The sequence below is a fragment of the Amblyomma mixtum genome, chromosome 10 (assembly GCF_055824585.1).
Source record: "Amblyomma mixtum isolate Tamu chromosome 10, ASM5582458v1, whole genome shotgun sequence".
Lineage (NCBI taxonomy): Eukaryota > Metazoa > Arthropoda > Arachnida > Ixodida > Ixodidae > Amblyomma > Amblyomma mixtum.
The window spans coordinates 186763832-186784932 of NC_143021.1; the positions used below are offsets into that span (position 1 = coordinate 186763832).

The 21101-nt window shown below is 46.3% G+C and overlaps 1 long non-coding RNA gene across 1 annotated transcript; it reads left to right on the top strand.

The window, feature by feature from the left end:
* Positions 1 to 263: 263 nt before the first annotated feature.
* Positions 264 to 19602, top strand: LOC149327968 (uncharacterized). Its single transcript, XR_016286178.1, has 3 exons — positions 264 to 312; positions 646 to 721; positions 19030 to 19602. It is a non-coding gene; the product is annotated as an uncharacterized LOC149327968 (long non-coding RNA).
* Positions 19603 to 21101: the final 1499 nt, after the last annotated feature.

The window sequence follows — 21101 nt, forward strand, 5'->3', positions numbered from 1 at the left end:
TTGAATATTTCCATAGCAGTACCCTACAATGTACTACAGTTGCCTCGCAATTAAAATTGATGTTCAGCAATTCTGGACTAGAACTGAGTTCACAGGACTGGATGTTTCATTGAAGCCATTACGTTTCCTTGTTCTTATTTTGGCCGCGAACTGTGATCTATTAGTAGACTGCACCAGAAATAGCCGCTGACCTAACGACGCCGTTACGGCCAGCCAGCACAAGCAGTGACGCACGTTCTTCGGCGGGTGCAGCCCGAGTTTTCTCTCCTTGGTCTCACTGCAGTTGTTGGCTTACACCCGAGAGACAGGAGAGTAAGTACACCCACCGAAACCTTCCACGTTTTCACATGAGGAGAGAAATATCGCATTGCTCTATCCGGCCTTTCAGTCAGTTCTAAACAGGTCGCGGGTTTTTGTGCGGAACTTTATAAATTGTGAAGTGCGAAAGTCACAGAAGCAACAGCAAAAAAGCGCGATAGTAATGGCAGTTTGTAAGCCCCAGTGTATTGCTATCTTGCATATTGGCCGTACTCATGCTGAAGACTAATAATAGCAGCAAATCATTTTGAGTTCAAATTCATTGCTTCTGATCCAGAGCAAAAAATGTTTGTCTCCCTGGGCACTTTATTCTTCTTTCTTTTTAAGGGCCCTTGAGCTGATAGATGACAGCTAAGCTGATAGCTCTGTGATCAGCAGCGGGCCGGAGACTGCACTTGTCGAGGTGAGAGTCGGACTCGCGTTGCTTGTGATAGCAGAGGATCGCTAACAAATGTGGAAGCTATTAAACAAAATCGCTTGTCCCGCGTCCTGGAGAATTTTGTCCCCCATAGTAGAGGTCGCACATTTGACCCGAATGTGCAGCCATGCAGTCATGCTAAAAGAGCCCCACTGCAACACTTAAAAGCAACCCCCCTCTCCGGGCGCTATACGTTTTACAAAAGCTGTAGATGTCATCTTCCATGGACAGAATAACTATGATGTCCAAGGTTCAAAGGTATCCAGTTTGGCGAGAGACATTCAGTGCGATTTGAAAAAAAATAAACATACACTCGTTAAAAAGATGCAAGGTTCCCCCTTTGAAAACTGGCTATGCAATGCACCTTCGCGTCCTTCACTTCACTGTGTTCAAGGCAACAGTATGGAAGCCGAAACGTCCACCGTTTTTCTCGTTCTTGCTACTTTTGGCGAGCGCATACTTTTTGTCAAATTCATCGTAACTCTGAAAAACTTTTGCTTGAAAGTGGCTCAGTTTGCAGTTCAGTAGTTGGTAAAGACTTGGAGAAAACCTTCCCAAAGCCACGCCTCGGTTAAACACAGTGCAGTTAGTCTGGCGCTGTCGTATCTAGAGCAGCGCGCAAGGTGCACGAACACCTCGCGGGCTACTCGACACGGCCTCGGCTCTAGCTGCTAGAGAATGTCCCTAACCCTCCAAAATTCAGGTTTCTTTCTATGCGAGAGTGATAAAAGGCTTCTCATGCGTCCTTTTTTTCTCTTTCTGTTCGGATGCTGTGCATGCTTCCAATGCAAATGAAAGGTTTTTGTATTTAATTTCGCGCATTCCCTTGCAGGTTTCATAAAGAAAACGTCCCCCTTCCGTCGATGCGCGCATATACCCATGCAATATTTCTACTTTTTTTTGTTGTTTACAGTATCTCCTTCCCCTTTTCTCTATGTGGTATACCCTGGCCTCCACGTATTATCTTGACACAGTGAGAGTTTTTTAGTGAAAAGCAGAAAACTTCAGCCCTTATCTGCACTGTGCGCACTTGCCACATGACACTGTGTAGATATAGGCTACCGTAACGATTTCTCCAGAATACAGTGCTGAAAAGGTTTGTTAAGCTATCATTGAATTCAGTCATTTTCCTTTTTTTTTCAGACGAAGTTTCTTCTTGGAGAGGGCGCTGAAAAGTATTGCAAAACATTTTCGTCCTTAAATTGAGTAACTACGCTTTACGCTACCCTTTATGAGTAGCTACCCTTTGTATAGGCTGGATGTAGATGGTGGAATTCTGTATCTACTGGTCTGGGATGCGCTCGTAAGAGCGCTGAGCTGTTTATGAAAACTGATCGGAGGATAATCATCTCTTCCTATTTCGAGAGTTCATTTAGTGAAAGCACACTGCCGCATGTAGCGGCCCTCGTCGATGTGAAAATTTAAGCGAAAGCGTTTCAGTATTGCCACCCACATATGATTGTCTCCATGCCAAAGAAAAAGTCCCGTTTCGTAGTCATGCACGTTGCAAATCGTGGTGGTGGTCTTTTCGAGCACCGATGAACCAGGCGATCTTCGGTAACTGCGGCCGTGTCTCAAGCGCCTCAGAGCTAGTAACTAGCACCGCACTCCACCTTACGAGCAGAGCGCTAGCTAAGGGGCATGGCCTCAGAGATTAGGCAAGTGGCAGGCTTAGCTAAAACTGGTTGAGCCCTGAAACGAACTGAAAGCAATGGGAGGTGTTTATTCTCCGAAGCCGTAGTGGCCGCCATTCTGGCGCCCATGCAGCACGCCGGCAGGTATACGGTGCGGGTCTAATTGCGAACCTTATCCCCCACTCCTCCGGCCTACACCGCTGGAGTTGGGCGTTGAACGCCAAAATGGCGGGCGTGACGCCACGGGAATACCTCAAATACAGCTTTCACAGAAACTTGGTAGTTGAAAAAAAATTGGCTGGCAGTTTAGCATTGCTAAGCACGAAATATTGTCCGAAAGCAAAGTTTTTTCCCGGTGGACACCACCCCCACGCATCCGAAAGAGCGGTTGAAGTGTCCACTGTCCCCATGGAGCCAGTTATGTGCGTCTTCAACTTTTTCATCGTCAATGCCAATTTACTCAATGTACAAAGCGGCCTGTGCTGCAGTGCCGCGCTTCTGCAGCAATGTTGTCAACGCCAACGCGTATCGCTTTAGCGCCCTGTTCCTGCCACAAAGTTGTCCACTCTAACGTATGCAGCGCACATTTTCTGCCACTAGCGCCACACAGCTCAAAGCGCGAGTATTAGTCTGACAGCAGTATTTGTTGATAAAGAAGACGATGTGCAATGCACAGTGCGAGAGTGTGGTGCAGTTTAACACGAGGCGCACTCGGCTGCGGCTATAGCCTAGTGCTCTCGTGCAGTGGCCAGCGAAGCTGATTTGTTTCCGCCGCCGCAGGTTCGAATCCCAGTTGCGGCGATATTTATTTATGATTTGCCCAGGGGGACCCTCAAGGTAAAGTATCGCAGTAACCCGTTAGCTTGCTTGACATCGTGAATTAGTGCTTTCGCACTAAAATTATCCCTGGACTGGAGTTCGAACCCGGGTCATCGCCTGTTCCGGGCAGTCACTCTACCAAATGAGCAAACCAGAACAGGTAGCAGATGCCAGAGCGAGAGCGAATTGATATATTATCATTATGTACTCAAGTAACATATCATTATGTAGCCATGCGTAAACATTATGAACGCTCCCACACGAGCGGACTGGCTCAACCTCCCTGCCCTGCTACAGATTCCGGCAGCATGGCGCCCAACTTCGGGATGGGCGCCGTTCTCACAACAGTCATCGAACAGAATTGCAACCTTAGTTAGTACCGATTAATCGAAAACCTTTCGAGGGTTTGAAACTATATAAGAATGTTTTAAAATAACTTACAACTTGCACTTTTGATTCACTGAGCTAATCGAAAAGAATCCCATCCAATGCGCTCTTCAATATTTTCAAATGTTGGCACACCTCTAGAATTGACCCTTTCAGAAATCTGCGTCAGCTAATAGCTCGCCTAATTATGGCGGGACAAATTAAAATTTACTGCGCACGGATATCGTTATATAATTAAAAAATAAAATGGACCTCACGCACGCGCGCACACACACACACACACACACACACACACACACACACACACACACACACACACACACACACACACACACACACACACACACACACACACACACACACACACACACACACACAAAGCTCGGAGTAAAACCCGATACTCGACCTCCAGCGCAAACAATCACCAACAGTAGAAAAAGTCATTATCTGCTAACTGTTCAGTTTGAGGATGCCATTTTCTTATATTTTTTGTGAGGTAGAAATGATTAAGCATTTGTCGCAAATGGCTAGAATACTGTGCTCGCGAATAGTGTGCGAAATCTTTAACAAATTTCTTGTTTGCTATTTTGGTGATGCAAGTGTGCTTTTCCTTCGTGTTAGAGTCACAAACCTCTGCTAGCCAAACGACAACGAGACCAGTTGCGGCTCTCAGTCTCTCAGGCTTGCGCCTCTCAGTGTTCGCTAAGGAATGAACTGTCACTCCAAAAACCATTGAGCTGCTGGTAGAAACAGGGTTGATGTAACGTTTAATTATTTTACGAATATATGAACACCGCTCTTTCGCTAATCACATTAACATGAATGTTCTTGTTCACTGCCAAAAAATAATCAGTAAAAGCACTGATGCGTTCTTCCCACTGAAGAGGACGTCAACGTGATCTGTGTTTACCAATTAAAATTTTTTCACCAGTTAATTCTTAAGTGGCATTTTCTACGTGATCGACCTTTCAGAAGACATGCGTCTTCGCCCCTATAGGAGCTCTGAGGAAGGCACTGATTAGTGACGACATGTACTACCTACGGGTGAATATGCAAGCAGTAAAACATGGGGTGGTCGCATCTGGGGTTTAACGCCCCGAAGCGACGCCGCTAATTCCAATCAGCTTTGGCTGATTAATAAGCCAAGGCGGAAAGCTTGCTCTGCTAATATTTTTTTGCGTCTCGCCTTCATCGAAATGCGGCTGGAATTTCAAACCGCGACCGTGGGCGCAGCGGTAGCACGCCAAAGCCACTGCGACTGGTAAACTGTTGTGGGTGGGGTACGCATGTGCACACCGCCAACCCAGAGTGTGCCTCAGACGTTCTTGCGATGAGGATGAATTCCTCAAGCGCTTTCTCTACACTAAAATAACACGAGTTCCGCGAAGCAGTAGCATGAGTGGGCGCACGTTTCAGGAGCTTGGAGAGACTCACGCTGAAATATATCCATTGATTTCTCAAAGACCGTCCGCAGAAAATAATCCACGCGCAGTCGAAGAAAAACGACAGTTCGTGTGCTTACGTAACACCTGCTCCCAGCTACGTGTCAGCAGCCGAGGAGGATATACCTCAGAATAGAGCCTGATTCATTCCCACAGGGGAGCAGTAGAAGATACACAACCCCGTAACAGAGGACATTGCCTCTGAATGTGCAATGCTGCGTGCGGTCTCTGCGTCTCTTCCTGCAACAGGCTCTTCATTCGTCCCGTCAGTAGTAATTTGTAGACTGTCATACCGCTGATTTTGAAGAAGGTACGCAGGATACTGAATCATGGAGTGAAAGAATGATTGGAAAACCGAAGAACGAAAGCAAGAAATCTTATTGAAAGGCATGCTTATTGTCCTGAAACTCCATCAGAGACTGCGAATACTACCACCACCGTCACTTCGTCGTGACGCAAGTATGCCATCCTTTCCTTTCCGCTCCCTTCTATCTGTGCATGGCAGTGATGGTGGCTCCTTTGGTGCAAGTCCAAAGGCCTGGGCTCTGCCCTCCTTTCTTTTTCGCTGCCACGCACTCCTGCTCGCGCTTCCGCTCTGCGCACTTCCGTCTCCCCATCTGAGCGCAGAGAAACCAAAGTAGGGATGCGTACTAGGACTATAAGAAACACGAACGCTGTCTGAAAACTTTGGTCGTGAGCCAGCGTTCACGTTCCTTCTCTTAATAGCACGTGTTTTACGGGTGCTCTTTAGTGCCAAAGCAATACTCCGGAGGTTCAGAGCTTTTCAAAATTTTGTATGTGCACCTTGGGAGCAGAGAAAAAAGAGGCACAAACAAAAATCACATCAATATCCACCACTGAGAGTCCCACGTGCTGCTGCTCGACCAGATCAGTTTCAAAGGCCGCTGTGCGAGAGCACTAGGCTGTCGCCGCAGCCGAGCAAGCCTCGTGTTAAACTGCAACGCACATCGTCGTCTTCATCAACGAACACAGCTAACTAATATTCACGCTTTAAGCTATGTGGCTGTAGTGACAGAATGATTATGCACCTTTCTTTTTCTCAAAACAAGCCCAAGGTTCAGACTCCGTTCAATTTCAGGAAACGAAAGACGCATTGCTCCAGTGGACACATCAGTCGCGCTTTCCGGCTCGTGGCGGTGATGTCCACCTGCAAAAACTTTGCTTTCGCGTAATATTTCGTGCTTAGCAATGCTAAACCACGAGTACTTTTTCTATTTAAAACTTTTAGCGAGGCCATCTGAAACCAAATATGCAAAGCACTTATCTCGGCGATGCACAGAGCTTTTTTTACATAGGCGCCTTGGTGCAGCGTAAGCTTAGTGGAGTGCGGGGAACAGTTCGGAATTAGACATAGAACGGTCGCTGAAACACCGGTGGTTTAGGTCGTCACTGCTTTAGCGACAAAAGTGGATGACTGCGGGGACATCGAATATCCGTTACAAAAAGCGCTTCAACTTGAAGTAGAAGAACTGAGAGAGCGTGGCTAACAGTTTTGAAGGGAACATAGAACGACCGCTGGACCGCCGGCGGTTGAGGCCGCCAGTGCTGTAGCGATAAAAGCAGGTCATTGTAGCGCCATATAATGTATATTATACAATTCACTTCAACTTCATGGTGCCGTTATGCGCTTCAACTGCGTGCAATGCTAACCGCCTCTCAGAACGACGGTGTCTGCAGTACTTGCCGCCCTCACGAAACGAGTCGGCACACATGAAGCTGAGCATACCGCGCAAGAAATGATTTTAACACAGCTAGGAAGAATCATGGCACAGCTTTCAGTCCTCGGTACTATGGCGTCCATCTCAAGCAACTCCAAGACGGCAAGTCGTAACCCCCCCCCCCCCCCGCTTGGAAATCTATGCCCGCGTCCCGTCGACCGACTCGACTGGCATTAACGCGCCCTTTACCACATTTCAATTGAAATATGCTCTCTCTCAAGTCAAGAAAAACAGGGCTTCCGGTAGAGATGGCTTGGTGCATGCTCGGGAACGCCAGCACAGATACTAAGGGAAAATTGGTAGACCTCTCAAACCGTCACTGGCAAACTGGCTTCTTACCACCACATTTGACGCACTCGGTAGTCTCACCGTTCTCAAACCTGTAAAAGGCCTCATTCAACTTGCCAACTTGCGACTAATTTCTCTCACCTCCACCGCCTGCAAGCTGATGGAACGCTTGGTCACCGCTCGACTTTCACACTGCCTTGAGACCTTCAATCATTTTCACTTGTTCCAGTCTGGATTCCGGCCTAAGCAAAGAACACAGGGCACCTGCGCCTTCGCAACCTGTACAGAAGACACAAACAATGCAAAGGCGCCGCGACAACCATTTAGCTGGCGATCTACACAAGACGTTCGACACCATCAGCCATCGAGCCGAGCTCAACGCGCTCGTCCACACTGGACTTTGAGCCCGCATATTCAACTTTGTAAAGGGCTTCCTCAATAATTCAAGCTATCCCTTACAAAAATGGATTTAGAATTTCTGATATCGTTATCATATAATCGTGGTGAGTCATCAGAAATTAATCACAAAGACCGCATATGTTGTGTTTCCACATCAGCCCGACATCATAAATTGTTAATGAGTTTTTGCATTAACTTTCTGTACCAGATTGACGTCATAAATGCTTGGCTAATTTTTGCCTTAACTTTTAGGAACCAAAGTGACAACATAAATTCTTGATGTGTTTCTGCATGAACTTTCCTGATGAAAAAAAAGGTAGTTTTTCTGATTCGTGAAGACATCAGAGCAGTATCTTTTTCAAGCATCACCCGAGGCGCTCTTTTAAATTTCTCGTGGAGCAATGATGCACATCAACTAATAGAACTTTATAGTTAAATCTCTTCATTTGTAACTGCCGGAAATTCCGTATATGATGCCAATATTATCCTACAAAACTCAACTTATTGACAGCTCCTAACTAGAACTTCTTAGGGGGCGTTTTATTGGCACTATATAAGCATCAGCCAGCGCTATGAAGTAGAGAAAGGTGAGTGTACCGGTGTGGAATGCACTTCCATAGTTTATAATGCCCTTTTCTCTTGATCTTGTTACTTGCTCCTTTCAAAGAGTTGGTGGAACCTGTTTGCAGCAATGATTGGCAGATTACTGTCCTGGGCTGTTCCACGTTTCGGCGAAAGTAGCACATAGGATAGTCTAGTGGATGTTTACATTACACGTAAGAGTGCTTCACCGTAGCGGATTCTATGTGATGTTAAAGAGCCCGTAAAAAATGGAATTCGCGACTTTTTTCTGGTGGGGGGGGGGGGGGGGGCAGGACACTGGTTTCAATGCATCATAAACCAATCAGAAATGCATCATGAATTCACCATGCCTGCAAAATAAATTCATGAGAATCTCTACAGAAAAACACACATCACGTCTTAATCAGAAAATTGGTGGCCAATTTCCATCACCATTGCATCACAAACTCAACTCAGAAGTCATCATAAATACCTTATGAGTATGATGTCTGAAATCATTGACTTTTTATCAGACACTCATCACAGATTTTTGTAAGGGATGAATTTCATATTAATGGCAATCGCACGACCAAGCACTTTACAAACCACATCGGCGTTCCCCATGGCTCCGTCATATCTCCAACTCTATTTAACGCTGTCATGGCCAACAATCGCACTGCAACTGCCCAAACTTGATGGCCTATGGTTTATAGTATATGTGAATGATATCACACTTAAAACCACGTACCGCAGTACGACCCAAGAACAAACGGACACACTACAAACGGCCCTTGACACAACTCAGACGCGTCCATCTCATGAAAACACAATCTTTCTGCTCGTCCATTCACTGCCCAGTGGCGTGGACGTCAACCTTAAGTTTATAACTCTGCCTTGAGGGTGATAACCAGCCTACCCGTACACATACGTATCAATGGACATCAACGATTCACTCAGCTACCATCCGTGGATGCATACAATCGCTGCATGTTCGGCCAACCCTGAATCTGCGTGCACCTCCCTCCCTCCTTTGCAGAGAGCACCACCGGCGTCAGCTACTCGCCACACAGGACTAACAGAACGGTCTACGCATTTTACCGACGCCGCCCAATACGAGGACGAAGACACTGGCACAACGTTTGCATGCTACCGCCTGCTATGAAGAGCGTTCTCCACTAAACGTTACCAGCCATAGTGGGTGGAAATACTGGTCAACCACCTAACTGGACATAACAGCCATCGCCGAGGCCCTTCACCTCGGCAGCACACAACCAGGTACTATCGTGCACAGCTACAGTGACAGTGAAGAGGCAATCAAGTCGCTCAACGCTCGTTCTAACAAAATATCTCTGAAAAACTGCATCAAAGAGCACTGTCACTACCTGCAGGAGGCCTCACATGTCTCGGAAAGCATTTCATTCAATCGACACCTGTAGATCATGCAGAACGGATCCGAAAGTGGACTGCGCACGAGGCACGCTGGCGCGCAGCTAAAGGAAGACCGCCGGCGCAGCCTCTACCTAAGCCCGTCCAACTCGGACCACCCTTATTGCTTTCCGACACCTATCATTGTACCTGACTCCGTCACTACCTGCATTAAACATGACCGGAGGGGTTTTTTGCGGGAACGCGTCCCCGACAATGCACCTGTAATTCATACTAGCCTTCCCCGCCAGGCCCAGGTTCTCGTTTACAAGGCAGGAGCAGGTGCCGCGTACACACCGGACATTCCGAGTCAGCGGCCTCGCGCCAGGATCGGCTGCCCCATTTGCACTGCTAACAGTAACATCGATTTACGGCACCTCATTTGGACTTGCCCCAGCACGGCGAGCTTCCGCGCACGATACACCCCTGCCCTCCACGTACAGACATAATAAGATTGGACGGCCCCCAGGAGTCCGGCGCACTAAACCTCACTTAAACAGCCCACTCCCTCTTAGGCATCAGCCCATTTTTTTTTTCACCATCATCATCATCATTTTATTTTGCGAAACTAATTCATCAGACCATGATTAGACCCATAGCGAGCTCGGCTAGTGAAAGGTCCAAATACAAAATATTCACAAAAGAAATGGCACATTCAAACTACACGCACAAAAGCACGTGTCAATAAAGATATATGAAGCAATATATTCTGTCAATATTCTTGTCAATAAAGATATATGAAGCAATGATTGAATGAATGAATGAATGAATGAATGTGAATTGTGTTTTTGCGTCGAGGGACCAAGAACCATAACATCATCATCATAAGCCTGACTACACCCACTGCAGGGCAAAGGCCTCTCCCATGTCTCTCCAATTAACCCTGTCCTTTGTCAGTTGCCGCCACTGTATCCCCGCAAACTTCGTAATCTCATCCGTCCACCTAACTTTCTGCCGTCCCCTGCTACGTTTGCTTTCTCTTGGAATCCACTCCGTTACCCTTAAGGACCAGCGGTTATCTTGCCTTCGCATTACATGCCCGGCCCAAGCCCATTTCTTCCTCTTGATTTCAACTAAGATGTCATTAATCCGCGTTTGTTCCCTCACCTACTCCGCCCTCTTCCAATCCCTTAAGGTTGCACCTATCATTTTCCTTTCCATAGCTCTCTGCGTTGTTCTTAACTTAAGCTGAACCCTCTTTGTTAGCCTCCACGTTTCTGCCCCATAGGTGAGTACCGGTAGGATACAGCTGTTGTATACTTTCCTCTTCCGGGATATTGGTAAGCTACCATTCATGATCTGAGAGAACCTGTCATATGCGCTCCACCCCATTCTTATTCTTCTAGTTATTTCCCTCTCATGATCCGGATCTGCGGTCACTACCTGCCCGAAGTAGACATATTCTCTTACTACTTCTAGCACCTCGCTACCAATTGCGAACTGCTGTTCCCTTGCTAGGCTGTTGAACATTACTTTGGTTTTCTACATGTTAATTCTTAGCCCCACCGTTCTGCTCTGCCTGTCTAACTGATTGATCATGCTTTGCAGTTCTTGTCCTGAGTGGCTTAGCAAGGCAATGTCATCAGGGAATCTCAAATTACTGAGGTATTCTCCACTAACTCTTATCCCCAACTGTTCCCATTCCAATCCCCGGGATACCTCCTGTAAGCAGGCAGTGAAGAGCATTGGCGAGATCGTGTCGCTCTGCCTGACACCTTTCCGTATTGGAATTTTATTGCTGACTTTACGGAGAACTATAGTAGCTGTGCAATCGTTATAAATATATTCCAATATTTTCACATAACACTCTTATACACCCTGATTCTGCAATGCCTGGATGAGAGCTGAGGTTTCCACTGAGTCAAATGCTTTCTCGTAATCAATGAAGGCTACATAGAGGGGTTGTTTATATTGTGCGCATTTCTCTATCACCTGATTGATAAAGTGAATGTGGTCTGTTGTCGAGTATCCTTTACGAAAGCCTGCCTGATCATTTGGTTAACTAAAGTCCGTGGTTGTCCTGACTCTATTAGCGATTACCTTAGTAAATACCTTGTAAGCAACGGACAATAAGCTGATTAGTCTGTAATTCTTCAAGTCCTTGAGGTCTCCTTTCTTATGAATTAAGATAATGTTACCGTTCTTCCAAGCTTCTGGTACTCTCGAGGTCACAATGAATTGCGTATACAGGGTGGCTAGTTTTTGTAGTACAATCTCTCCTCCGTCCTTCAACAAATCTGCTGTTATCTGATCCTCAGCCATGCAGCGATGGCGTAGACGTAGAGCGTCCGCCTCGCGTGCAAGAGGACCGGGGTTCTAATCCCGGTGCCACGCAATTCTCCACCGGATTAAAAAAAAAACTCCGCGTGTCGATGGAATTACATAACCAAGCTTGGAGTGCGGCCTGACTTCGGTGACCAGAACCGACAACGCACTTCCTCACCAGAACAGGATTTGGCCACCCTGGGGTAGTACTTGGCCACAACCTTCTATGAACAAACCAATTAACCCTCGGCCCTCAGTCCGCAGCGGCTGCGGAGCAACTGACCTAGGCGGCGGTCAGATGTGTGACGCAGCGGAGGGTGCTAAGAATCTCTGGCTCCGGACAGGCCGCCATTGAAAACTGAACCTTATCAAGTGAGGCTAGCTTGGCAGTGCTATTGGAGGAATTAGCCGGTATTAAATGGGATGTCATAGGGCTTAGTGAGGTTAGGAGGACATATGAGGCATATACAGTACTAAAGGGCGCGGGCATGTACTGTGCTATCGTGGATTAGCAGGTAGGCGAGAACTAGGTGTGGGATTCCTCAGTAATCAAGATATAGCTGGCAACATCGAAGAGTTTTACAGTATTAACGAGAGAGTGGCAGCTATCGTAATTAGGCTTAATAAGAGGTACAAGCTGAAGGTAGTGCAGGCCTACCCGCCTACATCAAGCCATGATGACTAGATAGTTGAAAGCTTCTATGAGGATGTGAATCGGCAATGACCAAAGTAAAATCACAGTACACTGTACTGATGGGCGACTTTAATGCAAATTATGGCCGTAAAGCTCTGTCTTTTCAAGTTATCAGAATTCTCAATAGAAGAGATATAAATATTAATTACAGTAAACCCTTCTCTACTTTCAAAAACGAATGTAAGGGAGCTCTTCTCTGTAGCAATGTCACCTATAGCAATAGCTAAAATTTCTGATGCAAGCATGTTGTAGTCTATTTTTTTCTTTTTTTCTTCACAGTTACTGATTCTGTGTTCGCATCTCTGTACTCTTTTTTGTGCTTATATGTACATAATGTTTTGTTTTTCAGTAGGCTAGAATAAGCCTTAAGTAGAACTTTGTTATTTGATGTAGTGTTTCATGTATGTCTTCGTCTTTGTTTCTTATTCATATACTCATCGTACATTTATGATGCAAATTTTTGTCAAGTGCTTCTGTCTTTTTTTGCTGATTGTGTATGTATTTTCCTCTGTATGTATTTTCTTCCGTGTGTATTTTGCTCTGTATAACTCTTACTTTTGGCCTACTTTTCCTTGATTTTGTTTTTTTTTCTTCCTTATCAACGATACTATTTTGTACCGGCCCGCCGGACTTTTATAGTTTGTAATTTGTATGTTTGTTCGTCATGCTGTAGGGGGCTGAGGCCCTGTCAGGCAACATTGTGCCTTTAGCCTCCGCCCCTTCTTAGGCAAACGTCTAAGCAAAAAATAAAAAAGAAAAGAAAAAGAAAGGTGGGTAAAAAGCAGGCTGGAGACAAGGCGGTAGGTGACTATGGCATAGGTTCTAGGAACAGTAGGGGAGAGTTATTAGTAGAGTTCGCAGATAGAAATAATTTACGGATTATGAATACCTTCTTCTGCAAACGAGCAAACAGGAAGTGGACGTGTGAAGAGCCCCAATGGTGAGACTAAAAATGAAATAGACTTCATACTGTGTGCACACCCTGGCATCGTAGAGGATGTGGAGGTCCTCGGTAAGGTCCGTTGCAGCGACCACAGAATGGTAAGGTCTCGTGTTAGCTTAGATTTGAAGAGGGAACGGAGGAAACTGGTGAAGCGAAAAGCTATTAACGAGTTAGCATTAAGAGGAAAGGTAGAGGAATTTAGAATGTCGCTGCAAAACAGATTTTTCGCTTTAACTGAAGAAGACGACCGTAGTGTTGAAGCAATGAATGATAATCTTACAGCTATCGTTACAGAGTGCGCCGCAGAAGTAGGTGGTAGTATGGTTCGACAGGATACGAGCAAGCTATCTCAGGAGACTAAAGATCTGATTATGCCGCCGCGGTGGCTCAGCGGTTATGATGCTCGGCTGCTGACCCGAAAGACGCGGGTTCGATCCCGGCCGCGGCGGCTGGAATTTCTTTGGAGGAGAAATTCTAGAGGCCCGTGTACTGTGCGATGTCAGTGCACGTTAAAGAACCCCAGGTGGTCGAAATTTCCGGAGCCCTTCACTACGGCGTCTCTCTAGCCTCAGTCGCTTTGGGACGTTAAACCCCATAAACCAAACCAAACCTAAAGATCTGATTAATAAACGCCAAACCATGAGGACGTCTAACTCCACAGACAGGATAGAACTAGCAGAGCTATCGAAGTTAATAAATAAGCGCAAGGGAGCCGACATAAGAAAGTTTAACACGCAGAAAATCGAGCATTCTCTACGGAACGGTGGTAGCCTAAAATCAGTGTGGAGAAAACTGGCCATAGGTAAAAACGAGATGTATGCGCTAAAAGACAAACAGGGCAATGCCATTAGCAATATGGATAAGATAGTTGAATTAGCCGGAGAGTTCTACACAAATCTATACAGTAGCGAATGTAATCGTCAAGTTACTGAGGGAGGCAGTCGAGCACAGCAATGGCACACTCCGCCAAAAAAGAAAGCCTTAGGAGCAATGCAAAGAGGGAGAGCAGCTGGTGAGAACCATGACAAACACTTTCAAATAAAATGTACAAAGCCCGCTGAACCGCAGGTGGTTCAGACAAACAGAAAAAAACGCAGTAGTATCATCATCGGCTGATGGGAACGCACACCCGGCGCGAGAATGAGAAGGAAATTGTATAGTGAATACTGTGTGTATGTGCGCGCCTGCCTTGGCGCGAGGAACGAACAGATGCGGAGCGTACTTATCAGTGAAGGGCGTTGAGCGCTGTCTCCTAGCCTGAGCCGCCGTTTAAGCTTGGGAGAAGCGCGCACGCAAGGTCAACACCACTCGTCCAGCAACAGACCGGCGAGACAGCGCGCGCCTGTCTTCGGGACGGTTGCATAGTGATCCTGCGGTCGTCGGACTGTCGCAATGCCCGGTGAACAAATTGTGTCTATTAGCGCAGTTGAGGTGCAAGGCTTTTTGTTGCATTGTAGTCTCTCTCGAGTGTTAATTTGCATGAGTTGCATTGTATTGTGAATCTGTATGTTTGTACGAGTGATTGGAAATCCTCTGTATTGTCTCTTTGCTTTAAAAACTTCGTTTTGTTTGTAAATCTTTGGCTGCGATGCATTCTCTGGCTTGCGACCGGCAGATCCTGGGCACCAAACGACCACCCCCTCGTTACTTGGTAGCCGGTTTCTTGCTGAGCTTGCCACGCTGAGTCGAGGACATTCATTCCCTTTGAGGCCGAGACCGCCACTCCCCCGCGCTTTAAGGGTGTATGGAAGTGCTCACATAACTGCGCGAAAAGGTGACATCGGCACCCTTCTGTACATAGTGGGAGGGTGAGAGTCACCGATTAGCATTTATGAGGCGTGAGTTCGAATCCCTCTCATTCCTATACTTTTCGTAGTTTTTTTTTCTCAAGTTCTGTAGATTGTTGCAAGGATGCAAGAAAAATTTCTTGACTAGGAGAGGAAAATATGCAGTCGTTAAATGCATTCCTGCATGCATTAAAGTTTCGCTGTCGTAATGCGTGAAATGCTGCAGGTTATTCCTTTACACATCTCTTTACATATCTTCTTTACACAGGCGCATGCATTTTTCTAGGCTATGCTCCTCTGCGGTCCAGGTCAGCTTAGATCTGCACCAGTGAGAGGTGTTTCCACTAAAGCTCGTGCATTACGGGGTTAGTTGTATAAGGAAGGTTGGTCCGCTTCAAGGTGCTTGGCACCCGCTCAGGTGGGGAGCAGGAGTAGACTGACCTTTGCGCAGGTGTGCTCCGGTAGGACATAAGTAAAAAATGAACAGACACGGGTTACCAGAGAGCCAGGAACGGACAAGGGAAGGTCAAAACGCAGCCAGCCATAGAATGGAATTCATGCGTCAATAAGCGGCGCAGAATGGAGTAACCATGCGGCGCAAAGGGCGAGTCTGAACGAAAGAGACGAAGGTGAAGGTTTAAATGTTGGCCCTAAAATTGATCGGCGCCACGCTGGCAGCCGTCATCGAAAAATTGGTTGAAGTCAGCACAATTGCGAATATAACGACTGCAGTAAAACAAATGGCGAATGGGGGAGAGTGAGCAGGGCCCTACTGTAGGTGATTGGGCGTTGCTGCAGCTGGGCTAATCAGCGGCACCGTCGGGACTGTCTTCTCCACGCGGAATCATCACCACGGCAGAATTGTAGATGCCCATCAGCGAATGGGCATCAACCTTATATTTATTAAGCTAATAATTTGCTATTTAAAGTTCACACTGCATGACATGAACGTTGTGCCTAACATAGGCTTTTGCTGCAACGTCCTGAATCAATTCCTGTACGCACCTTCGGATTTTCTTCTCTAAATAAAGATCAGAGTTATGGCCACTTCAATAGCGTGTCTTTTAGCGCTTTTTATGTTCTTATAGCGCACACGCGATGGAGAGCACACGCATGTGTTTTCTTCTTATTCGAAAACCCTAATGACGATCCTGTTCAGCATTTTCGAACTATTTTTTTAGAAGGTTAGATGCTTGAGTTTTTTGGTTTATGAATCAAGGGAATGAACGTAGGGCAAAAAAAAAAGACAGGGAATGAGAAAGACGTACACACAGAGCGCTAACTTCCAACAATAGTTTCTTGCACAAAAGAAGGATGTTTTTTTGTTACCACCGTATCATAGTTGCACCATCGGTGCTCTGCGCTAGCAAAGCATATCACCCAGATACGCTAGCTCCTTTGGCAACAGCGCAACAGATGCGCTACTTACACTGTCATTTTTGAAAAGTGCAATGCATTCAGCCTCAGTTTTTTCATGTGTTAACCGGTTTTCGTGCACTTTTAAAACCACACATTTTTTGAGAAGCGGTTTGCATTGACAAGCACGACAGTGCGCTCGCATACGTTTTCCGCACATGTTCTTTACGTCAAGCCCATGCTCACGAAGCCCATCTTTCAGGCATTTCCCCGTTCATCCTACACATTGCTTGCCACAGGAAAGATGCTTTTAAAGCAATTAACGAAATTTTGGCCATGTTTCTTTGTACAGCAGAGCGCCACAGCAGCACTTGAGTAAACTGTTCAAGAAAAATGTGACAAAAGTAAAAAAAAAGCTGTCTGGTGTGCAAAGAAACATGGCGAAAAATTTGTTAATCGCATTGAAAACGTCTTGTATCAGATACCCCTTTCCTGCAAGGCAACATGTAAGAAAATGCGCGCAGATGCAGAAAGACAGGTGTCTTAAGCATGGGCATGACGTGAAGAACATTTGTGGGAAAGGTCTGTCAGCTGACTGCCGCGTTTGTCAGTGCACTTCTCAGAAAATGTGTGGTGCTAAAAGTGCACAAAAGCCGGCTAAAACGTGAAATAATTGAGGCTGAATGCATTGCACTTTTGGAATATGACTGTGTAAGTAGCCCTTGTGTCGCGCTGTTGCTCAAGAAACTTACGTATGTGGGTGATATGCTTAGCTAGCGCAATGTACTGATGGGGCAACTGTGATACGATGGCAAAAAAAACAAAAAAAAATGCTACTTTGTGCAAAAAAATGCGGAGAATCTCTGCGAAAGCATGGATTTTTGTTACGTAGAAGACGACAGTAGTGAGCTGGCAGTGCCGCTGGACGGAGCGCTCGCGCTAGTCCAGCTGCGGGCGCGCAAGAGACGATAGTGCTCAGGTCAGAACCACTGGTTTAGTGCCATGTAGAAGAAGACGGTGAGCGAGCAGTGCCGCGGGACGGAGCGCTCGCGCTAGGCGAACAGAAAGCGCGATCAGATAACGGACGATTTTGCTCGTGGTCGTTGCCCATCGGATGAGCTGCTTACTGACTAATAAATCATTTTTGGAAGCTATTGCACTGTGTGTCCCTTTTCACAGTTCTTGTCTTTTTTTGCGCTAAGCTTTTTCCGTGCATTTTCCTTTTGCCTAACTAGAAATGCCGTCTCGAAACCAGCTCGCAAGAACAAAATTCGCATGGCACAATAATAGCGGCGTTCACCAACGTTTTCAGTCATCCTTCGGGGAATTTTGCATTACTGCTAGGATGAAGCGCAGTAGGTAGTTTAGAAAGGCAGCAAAGCCAGTTCCGCGCAGCCGTGCAGGTCGAATGAAATTTTACGCAAGCAACACGTCTTTCTTTGGGACAAAGGGCTCTTGACTCTAGAATGAGTGACGCGGAGGTACGCACCAAGTTTGAGTTGCCGTCCGTTCTGTGGGAACAGCGCTTATAAATAGGGTTCCCAGGTCTCGGCTTCGGCCTTGTGCGATTCTGCTTAAGAAAGTGAAGGCTTCTTGACGCCTCACTCAAGGAATTGCACGAAACGTCACGGCACACATTTTGGCTTTCTGTAGAACCAGAGTCCAGAATGAAGAGAAGCCTTTATTTACAGTGTCTGCACTTTTGCGTCGCTGCTCGTAAGATTAGGGGCAAAAACTTGAAAGGACGCATCATTTTCGCCACATAAACTTGCACCGACCATTGATTTTGGCGCAACTTCCACAAATAGCAGAGTTTCAATCATGTTATGCATACAAAACTTTATTTTATTTATTTATTTATTTATGTATTTATTTATTTATTTATTTATTTATTTACCATCACAATATACATGGTGACAGGGTGCCCATAGTAAAAGCGGCCTCTTGGACCGCTTGACTTGACCATGGACACCCAGCTGCGAACTTTGGCAACAAAACCGTGGCACACTTTCAAACTAAATACAATATTGCAAAAAAAAACGCGACAGGTACTTCCCGCAAGAAAAACAAAATGACAAACAAAGCAATGAAGAGTGCAATACAGTGAATTCGGTTCACAGATTCAATGCAGTATCTGTAAATAAAAATATTCTAAAAGCTTTCTGTGTGAGGTGGTTTTTAGGTCAATGTCATTGACACAAAGAGCATTTAGTAGACGCGGTAATATGTTTTCAAGTGTTTGACAGCCATATGTTGTTCTGTATGTTTTAATGTGCGACTGATCGACGTTTCTTGTGTTGTGTACTTTATAGCTTACTTCAATGTTGGAGAGTTCATGAAGGAAGGACGTGTGATTAATAATTTCGCGCTTCAGTGCGTGGCTGAAGCGCAGGAAACAGGAAACAGATGAACAGCTGTTCATCTGACCGAATTTCGCATGGCTGCTTTGTTCTTGTCGCAGAGTATTATTACAACGTATGTTCCATTTTTATGCGCAACTCCTACGTGGAAAACAAAAATAAGTGCCTGAATCATTTCTTTCCGTTCCGCACAGACCATGCAACTCGGCTGTCCCCGCCTCTGCACGAACATCGGGCCGTGCCGAGATGTCGACCCAGAGAGACTGGCCCAAGGGCGAGGCCGTCGCCTCGACGCTATTTTGAAAGCACCCTTGACTCGCCTCGCCCAACACGCACGCAAGCTGGCGCCCGAGAAAATAATAAACAAAACTGGGGGAGTTTGGCACTGCAACTTGCTTGAGCAGTGTTTTGGAAGGAGCTTCTACTTCACTTGTCGCGTATTTGTTTGCTTTCTTTGCGCATTTTGTGCGTTTCTTCGTGACGTGTAGCACACATCGGTCCGTGCTCAAATTACACCTTTTTTTCTTCACGGACTCGCGCACATGGGAGGCAGAATTTTCCACCAAGGTCGTGGATTTTCACGAGTACATTAGGAAAGGAGTGTGACTATGTGCGGGGGCACACAAATGCAGAACGATGGCAGAGGAGCAGAACGATGGCAGAGTAGGTACTGTCCAATGCTTTTCTGCAGTTTCCCAGAAGAAGATTGAACAGCTCGAGCACTGGATTCTCACATGCATGCGTTCCCGTCAACAAAAATGGCAAACGTTGTCCCTCGGCCACGTTGACCTGATGCACGGCTCTGTAGCATGACACGTGCAAATTTTCTGAAAACCGACATATAATGGGGCTTGTAATCACATTGGAGGAATTCTTGGCTTGCTGTGTCAGCACTGCGCTTCATTAGGCTGCGCGGTTTTACTGACGAATTCATGCAATGGACGATAAAAATAAAAAGGGCATAAAACTCCAATCCTGATTTCTATTAGGGAGGATAATACTCTCTTACCACTGCGTTCACGGAATGTGCGACGGTTTAGTACACCGACCAATAGCACATGGACGACCACATCACTACTGAAGAAATTCGTCGAAGCTACGCTTCACCGCCCGACACCTGTGAGCTAGAGTGAAATGCTGCAGCTCGTCGTCGACTCTCGGTGCAGTCTGGTGTAGGCAGAGGGAACGGCGCAGGTGGCCTCAAATATAATTGTTATGCGCGGCCCTCTGCTGTCAGCAATTCTAATTGCGTCGTATTGCCATTTCCTTTTCACAAAGAAATCGTTTATTTGGTCCTCGGTTTGATCTAAGACGCTCATGCCACGCATTTTCCCCCAGAAAAGCCGAGAACCAGGACTGGGCAAAGTTTTTACCCACTGTAAAGCCAGTTTGTACCCAGCAGCACTGAGGGGCCGAGCCTCCAGCACCTCCCTCGTGGAATGCGGATTCTCAGACCATTAGGCCACCGCTGCGGTCCACTTACAGTTAACGATTGGCTGCCTTCTCCAGACAACTGTTAAGCGATGTATAATTTCTTCCCTGGTTAAGTTTGCACTGCACTTTAAGGCGATAGCGTCGAGGAGCCATCGCAGGGCAGTAGCGCATCGCTTGACCGCTCCACTACTGCTCCAGGAGTGGTATGAAGACTTCCGGAGATCTATGAATGTGAAGGTGGGAATGACCAATTCTCCATATATGAGAATATATACCCATTATCTGTCGCGTCGTACCATTAAGGCGTAACTTGGGTGTCCCCTGCCGCCGCGCTGGCTCAGTGGTGGAATGTCAGTGCCCGTTAAAAAACCCCAGGCGTTTGAAAATTTTCCGGAGCCCTACACTACGGTGCCCCTCAAAGCCTGAGTCGCTATGGGACGTTAAACATCATGAACCATGAGTGCGCCCTCCATTTTTTTCTTTTAGTATGCTCTCGCTCCACAGTTCTATTCGACAGTGCTCCCTCCAAAGACTCTTCTACGAGCACCCCCTTACTTAATTTTATATGTAGCATCCCTCGCTGTCTTGAGCAGCGCCACCGGCGCTTTCTGTTTTGAACGAAACGCGTTCTCATGAATTAATTCTTCAGGAAATAAATCATGGTTGGTTCGGATGAAAGCAATTGCAAAGAGTTAGGAATTCGGTTTCATTAAAGCTCACGTTCTAATAACGTCAAACGAAGTCAGCTCACTAAATATTCGTTAGGCAGCTCCTACGCCTTGTCGCAAAATCAGTCCACTAAGGGAGTTAAAATTTTGTGTTTCAACGAAAT